Source organism: Tympanuchus pallidicinctus, unplaced genomic scaffold, assembly GCF_026119805.1.
Source record: "Tympanuchus pallidicinctus isolate F22 unplaced genomic scaffold, pur_lepc_1.0 scaffold22, whole genome shotgun sequence".
Classification (NCBI taxonomy): Eukaryota; Metazoa; Chordata; class Aves; order Galliformes; family Phasianidae; genus Tympanuchus; species Tympanuchus pallidicinctus.
The window spans coordinates 32,087,763-32,095,792 of NW_026294739.1; positions in this window are offsets into that span (position 1 = coordinate 32,087,763).

The following is an 8,030-nucleotide window of genomic DNA, read 5'->3' on the forward strand; positions in this document are numbered from 1 at the left end:
TTCCTCTTTTTTTTTTTTAAATGATCATACTTTAGAACAGAATAATATTTAATTTCACATGTCAGTTTGTCCTGCTTGTAGTTCTGCTCAGTTCCAGTGTGTTAAGTATCCTCAAATGCTATGTTGAAAGTTACAGTTTCAGTATAGAATAGGAAATCTGTTTAAAACCAGAAAGCAGCAGTTGTTCCAGTATTTCCTACAGACAGGTGCATTTTGGTTTTGGATAATAAAGTTTGCTTTTCCAGCATTTAATATAAAAACTGGCAGTTGGGTGAGATTTGCCAGCTTTTAGTCAAAGAACAGAGGAAAAAAAAATAAATAAAAGCTAATCTGAAATGGCGATGCGTGCTGTAGTGCTAGCAACAGCTTCTGCACATTTTACCTCCTGTCTGGGGAATTATGTAAGTGAGAAAACTCCATTCAGTTATATTCCTAAGGAGTACATTCTTAAATCAGTTCAACACAGATGTAAACTTTCTGGAGCTCGTTTTATGACGTGGCTGTTCATCAGCGGCCCTTTATGTTCTGTACTGTCAGAATCTGTCCATAAAGTAAAAACAATTCCAACTATCAGGAATGCACCTGACCTCTTTGCTGAGGTAGCCTCACCAAGTCCCTGCAGCACAGAGCTGTTCTCGGTGATTCAGAGTCCCTCATGCGCTGGAGGAAGCGTTCCAAAGAAAGGACCAAAATAATAACTGAAAAACAAAACAAAAGAATGCACTCAGATAATTGAGCTTTCAGAAGGAGTTTGTTTGGGTTTCTCTCTGTTTCTTTTCACTTGTGTGCACGTGTGTGTGTATGTATATTTTGTAAGGTGGAGCTTCAAAAGGAAAACATGGTAGAGGAGCTCTTTAAGACCAGAAATTCCAGAGTAGTTAAGTAAACCAAAGCTCTAAAGGAGACAAAAGCTGCTTTCTTGCGTTTCAAGGAAAGTTTAAAAGTTTGTCATTCATCCTGTAACTAATGCCGTAACTAGAGTGTATAATTTGACTTAAATTAAGTTTTCATTTGAGAAATATTTTCATTTTCTTTAAAAGAATATAGTTTTCTTCCAAGAACTTGGACCAACATTGATTTTTATTTTGTAGGAAATATATAAATTCCCTGTTTGTATATCATGTAACTAGTTTACATGCTGAAAATATGCATTAGTTTAACTATTTTTGTATATATCCTTGTAAAACTTTTGAATGTGCTTCTGTCTTTTAGTTTTTAGAATTACTTGTGGTTTTGTGTTTCAGTGTTTGATTCCCTTGATTGTTGAAGAAAAATAATTGGGAAATGTAGATTTATTTATCTAAAGAAGAAGCTACTTGCTATCACCCTAAGTTATTTAATATTAAAGTCAGACGTTTCATTTAACCTTAGATGCTATAATCTGCTTTTTTTCAATAAAGACATTTTCTAGTTATCTTTGATTTTGCAGTTCATTGCATAAGTGATATATGTTTCTTAATCTAGGTGGGCTCTAACACCATTTTCAAGAGACCTTTGTACTGCCTAAAGAAATGCCTAACTGATGTTAATTTATAGCAGCTGCATACATGAAGGATTTTGGTCCTCCAGTGCAAGTGTTACTAATTAAGGTCTAAAACATGCCCACAGCTAATATTTTGCAGCTGCACTTAGAAAAGAATTTAGCCACTCTGGCAATTTTTAATTAAGCTTTAACCAGTCTGGAAAGCTCACATGCAGGCCAGTCAGTATGAAGGAACACTTCCTTTTCAAGACTTTCATGAGATCTCAGAGCATTCCAGAAGAGCAGCACAATCCTGGGCAATGAACTTGCGTAGGTCTTAGGTGCTAAGACCCTGGTTTGGGGAAGTTTCTCAATTTTTTGCCAAGTCATAGCAACAAAGAATCCACGCCAAAGCTCTGATGGGATCAGAAAGATGCTCTTTTTTTTTGCATATATGTACACATTTTACCTTTCTGAAGGTCTGCCTCCAGCTTCACAGCACAGATGGGCATTTTTACCACTCACAGCAGTCCTGCAAGAGCAGCTACATCTGTCAGGCAAAAGATCTGTCAGCACTGGTATCTCCTTGTCAACTGTGGCCAAGAGTGGATGCCTGGGGAAGAGTTGAAGAATAAAGTTTTTTCCCTAGTTTCTGTATACTTGCATTCCCTGAGTTTCTTTTAAATTCACCTTGTCACAGTCCCATCCCTATGGATGCTCTTTCCCCCAGTGACTTGCATCGAGTGTTCACAAGTGTGATGCCACTCAGTCCATCAGGGAGGCCTGCTGCAGCTCAGCCACGTTGGCTTTGCCAAGTACAAATGACTTCAAATTCAGAAATGAAACTTATTGGTGGGTTTCATACAACAGCTATTTTGGTAATTTTTTCTCCCACATAGTCAGAACAGAAAGAGTTACAAACAATTGTTTTAGAGACACAGTCTACACTTCTGTGCTTTGAAACAGATGTACTGCAGGTCTATAAGGACTTAGAAAATATATGCCATGTTCTCACAATTCTTAAAAAACCATTCAAAGTGAGCAATTCACGCCCTCTTTGAAGACGTAAAAAATATAAAGACCGTCTAACTCGTAAGGCATTTTAACAGCACATCACCACGAGTGACACAAATGTAGTCAATAAAATCTGGGACATACTCATAATGCAGCAAGTATTTATGCCAACCCCTAACTAGCCTGGTTGAAAAGAACAGAACACTTAAAAAATAGTTACTGCCCCTTGTGGGCCTCCTTGCAGGAAACGCATGCTGGAAAATGAATATATATTCACTGCAGAGAGAGCATGAGTCAGGACCTGGTTCCCAGAGGGGAGCACCACAGAACTCTGCAGTTCCCTGGCATCTAAGCCACAGGGCAGCGTACCACTGGAAACTGCTACATGATGCATGGCTGCTAATCTGCTACATGCAGAATATTCAAGAGTGCTTTGCTAGCCCTGCTTTTCACCTTATCAACCATTCCCAGGTCTGCAACCTTTAATTTGCAGCTGTAGAGGTAAACAAGGATTTGCCAGGTCTCCCAAGACTGATCCAAGGACACTGGCTACTGATGGGAAACACAAGCACTGTGTGACCTAGACTGATGTCTGCCTTCAGCTCACGTCACTGTTACTCAACTTTTAGTCATCCTAATTCATAGGCTGAGGAATAAGTGAGGACTTGAAATAAGTGAGGTTAGACAAGACATCAGGAAGTCATCTGATGTGACACTTGCACTCCTCCCAGAAGGCCCAAAAGAAAGACTAACCTTATATGCGTGTAATACCTTAAATATTCCCTTGGGTGTGTAATTGAGGAAGCTGGATTTGCAGGCTTGTTCCTACCTCTACTGCATTTTCTGATCAGCCCAGTCTGACAGGTATTAACAGTCAGTTGCTCAGCATTCACTTTTGGCGTTACAGGTTTCTTTTCAAAACCCCAGCTGGCTGGATCACTGCTGCCCATACTTTTAACTTCACACCAGCTAAGAGGAGCAAAAGGATGGCAGAAGTTAGCAAACGAAGAATGACAGTGAATCAGGGCTCTGCTGAGGGTGATAAAAACCAGCTTTGGATCTAAGAAGCACGTCAGTTTGCACATATTTTAGATTAGTATGGCTTCTTTCAAAAGCAGTATTCCTGAAGGTGGTGAGTTTTTGTTGTTGTTTTCCTAAAACGTTCAAATTTCAATCACTGATTTATTTACATTAAACTTTGGAACATGGCTACAGACACCTCTGCTTGTGAAATTCATTTAAAAGCAAAAGACAGGATTCTGCAATTACAGCCCTTCTCCCACCTGAAGGTTTGGACCTCATCGCTCTGAACACAGGAGCAATCTGCAGACTTCTTCCTACTTGTTGCCCACCCAACTTGCAGCTTTCAAAGGTACGGAATTTGGCTTAACGTGCCAGACTGTGATCCTGCTTGGTGCTACCAACTCCTGCCTGGAATCACGTATAGGTAAGAAACTTTGAAGGAGGAAATAATATTAAGCAAGGATCTGGAAAAAGTCAGCGAGAGCTGCTGGATGTTGAGCAGGACACATCATCATTAGTTTTTTCTACATGTCTAAGCTAGATGCAGAAGTGTCACCCATTAAGCAGTGACTTCCTGCTTCCTGGAAGAATTTGCAGGCTGTCCCTCAGTGACCACCTCTGGGATCATCATCCCCACAGAACTGAATTACATATTTGTAAAGCTATGAAGTGAACTGCAGTTTTTTGGCAAAATTCCAGAAGAGTACAATTGTTTTCCTCCTGTTGACCATTCATATGAGATTCTAACGTTCTGTTAGTGCATAGTTCTCGCCTTCACTTAACACTGAGATAGCAAAAATAAGTTCTAAATTGCCATATTGTTTGTTAAGAGCACGTACAAACCAGCATGTTCTGCTGTATCTGCATTTTCCCTGTGCTGTCAGATTTTGTCCCATTTGAAGAAAATACTCAACATCAGCCAGCATAATTCACAGTACTCACATACGGTGTAGGAGCAGAACAAGCTGAAAACCGTGTAAAAGCTAAGAAACCACGCAGAGAGCTGGCTTGCCAGAAGTGTTAAAGTATCTATCTAGCAATACATTTAAGATCAAATTCTCAAAGATTTCTGTCACAGATGAAAAAAATCCACAAAAGCCCATATCTGCATGTACGTGTCTGGGGAAGTCAAAGATCGAGTACTGCGTTGGTTTGTTACGGTGATTCAACTGAATGGGCTATCTAAAAAAAGCAGCCTTCCCTTTAAAAGTGAATGTTAAAGCCAACTGATAGTTTAACTGATAATTACCAGCTGCTCTGGCAAAGCAAATGAAAGTCAGAGGCACCGCTTGGTGCTTTCAGGCACAGCAAGGAAACACCATGACATAAACTGTTCCCAGCTAATGAAAATAAACATTGCTCTGATAAAACCAAGGAAGCTGTGCTCATTCATGCTAAATGAGTGTCTCTCATCCTATGTAAGACAAGGCATTAAGGGTAGGAAAGAAAATTACTGCATTCATCTGTGTCCTTTACCATCTAAATCCTGCAGCTGAATCTTCATCAAAATACAGTTGAAATAAACTTTGCTCTTTGAAGGTCAGTTATTACATGGCTGTGGTCTCACCTTAGTCCCTTGTCTGTAAAGTCTGCAGACTGCATACAAGGATGGATGCAGCAAAGGATTAGAAAACAAAAACTGCATGCATGGCAGGGTGCAGCAACGGGCAGAGCACGACAGGAATTGCCTGTGATACCTGCAAACCGTGCAGTTAACTGCACTTACCTCTAGCAGTGGACACAGATCCAAGAAAAAGATTTGCACAGACCTTCCTTAACAGAATGAGGTAAAAAGGGGCACTGGTCTCCTGCAGCAAGAAGCACACACCATCTTCCAAGATGATGGCAGTGGCAGCACTCCTCCACTCCTGCCTATGCCAGGGAGTTCACCTGAGAGTTGTTCCATTTTTTTCTCCACTTCTTCCTACATCAGAAAAAGACTAGGGGGAGAGAAATAAATACATAAAGTTTTCTACACCATTTATATCTTCATTCATCTCCATTCCTTACTGGGACATTTGCTGGCAAGGGAGAAGAGGAAGGCTTTGCCCAGCTGGGCACAAGGCTGTGGCATCTTGGCAGAGGATCTTGCCAGTGGCCACTCTCTAACATTAATTCTTTTTATCAAACTGACAAGTCTCCATTCAACAAACATTATGGTAACTTTAGACACATCCTATTGTCCCTAGCAATGTCTTACTATTTAGAATAGATCCCCTGCTGTCTGGATTCACAAACTATAAAAGCTATACCTACACCTCATTTGGCCCTTTGTTCTTCTTTCGCCCAATATACCACACTTAATGGTAAAAGCGACAGATGTTCAGCTGTAGTTGATTATTAATATAATTTTATTTTCTATTTAAAAGAAAAAAGCATTTATAACCTTTTCATTTTTAAAGAACATATTTTCCCAGCAACCAGCTGGTAGCTTCTCTCTAACCCACAGCACATTTTCCAAGCTCTGGATCAAAAATATACTCCAAAAAAAGCGAGAAAAAAAAAACAACTATTTAAAAAATGAATAAGCTTACTGCCAGGCAACTGGCCAATTACTTTCCAGAAGTACCAGCAGAATGAGGATAAAACAACAAAAAGGTCTATATGGAAAAGCTCATTAGCAGCACTGAAACAGAGCAGTTGTTCTTAAAGAACACAACATTGCACCCTCCAAACTGAATCAAAAAGAAGGAAGCTCAAGGAAAACAAAGTTTCCTTTAAATGTTTAACTTTATTCTGTAATACAGAGCAGAAAATCTGCTAAATCAATGGCTCTGGCAGTTACCAGAGAATGCTTTGATGAAGCATGCTGGATTTCATGATATAACTTAACCTTAAGTTTGATTTATTTTTTCGTTTGCATTAATCCTAACACCTTAAAAGCTGAAATCTTTTCCTTTGCAGATAAGACAAAAAATAATATAAATCTAGGAACCTACTGCATTGCAGTGAGTTACTTTCATACGATCTTGCCCCAGAATCTTATGGCTCTGTTTGCACCCAGGTCCTAAGGATCTCCAGCAGCTGAACTTGCAGGCTGAGCAGGTGCAATTGGGGAGCACAGAGCAGAAGGTACCTAAGATTGCAGTTGTCTGAGCTCAATCTTCAGTTGCAGCATTGCATATGAATATGCAGGCCAGAAGAAAAGCAGATCTGCAGGAAGAATACTGCAGGGCCTCAGCAGTGCTGACATCTTGAACAGGAGTGAAGAACAGGTGAGCAGAACTGTATGTAGCTTGCCAGCTGCCAACCCTATTTACAAAGGAACAGCAAAATGTGTCATTGCTGTTTGTTTCACCAGCAAGAACCATCTGCTTCTTCCAAAGAGTGTTACAGAGTATTTTAAATGTATCCCAAAAATCACTCTGGAGACAGGTGATAACTGACACATGGCTACATAACACATTTCCTTGTACTCTGCTGGCTGGCAGCCTATGTTTTCCTACTCCCTTTCCAGCTGAAATGTACTGAATATCCCATTTTACCATTGCAAAAGTGCTCCCGGTGCAAGCTGCAGATACACACTCAAGGACAGGCAGCAGAGGAGGCAGGAGCAGGACACACAAGCAGAACACTGGCTGCAGCCAAAACATGAGGACAAATGACCTGCGCTGCTTTTGGTGACAGCGTTTCCAGAGGCACCAACACACAGCCTGCTACAACAAACCAGCCTCAGGAATGCGGCAAGAAGCATCCTTTGTGGGGTTTGCTCAAGTGAAAACAAAGTTGCAGACTGTTGAGCTAAAATCTAAGACAGCCAGAAGTGAGCAGAGCCAGAGGTGACCTGGCCAGTGGCTCAGGGTGAGGAGCAGATGGCCACCACTCTGCTTCCTGCATGGTGCCAAGACTTTGAAGGACATGGGAATGGCACCAGAGGATGTTTTTCCGTTGGAAATATCAAAGTTATTTCAGACAAAGATACCCCTAAGGAACGTACTCAGAGCCTCCCTCTGCAAGCAGCATGTCCAGCTACCCAGACACCACAGAAAACAGGAGAACAGCATCTCTAGCCTCTCTTCTCCTGTTCTAACAGGGCTGATTAGAGCTGCAGGCTGGCACAAAGCCTCACCAGATCCCCCACATTGCGTGGGGCAGCACCTCTGCCACATTTCTCACTTCATGCATTCTGAAGGAGATCAGTAATTCATACCTCAGAGGAAGTGAGTGAGCAGTGAACTCCAATAAACTCCATTGCAGTGAGTGAACTCAGGTTTAGCTGTGTGACTATCTCTTGCCTTTTTTTTTTTTTTTTTTTTTTTAATTAGAAGTAGAAAAATAAATTTGTTTGGGTTTTTAGAGCTAATCCAAACACATTTTAGTTGTCTTTTGAGATGGCACTTCCTGCCTTGTCCCTACTTGACAACAGATTTTTCAGTCATTAAGAATGTTCTGCACGCACAGAAATATCTCGGGTTATTTTTCCCATAATCAAAAGAAAACAAATCCCAGAGCAGCCCTGGCAGGCCGCTTCCGGCCAGCACTGCTGTGCCCCCAGAGACCCATCATGCTGCTGCTGACTTCAGAGGGCAAA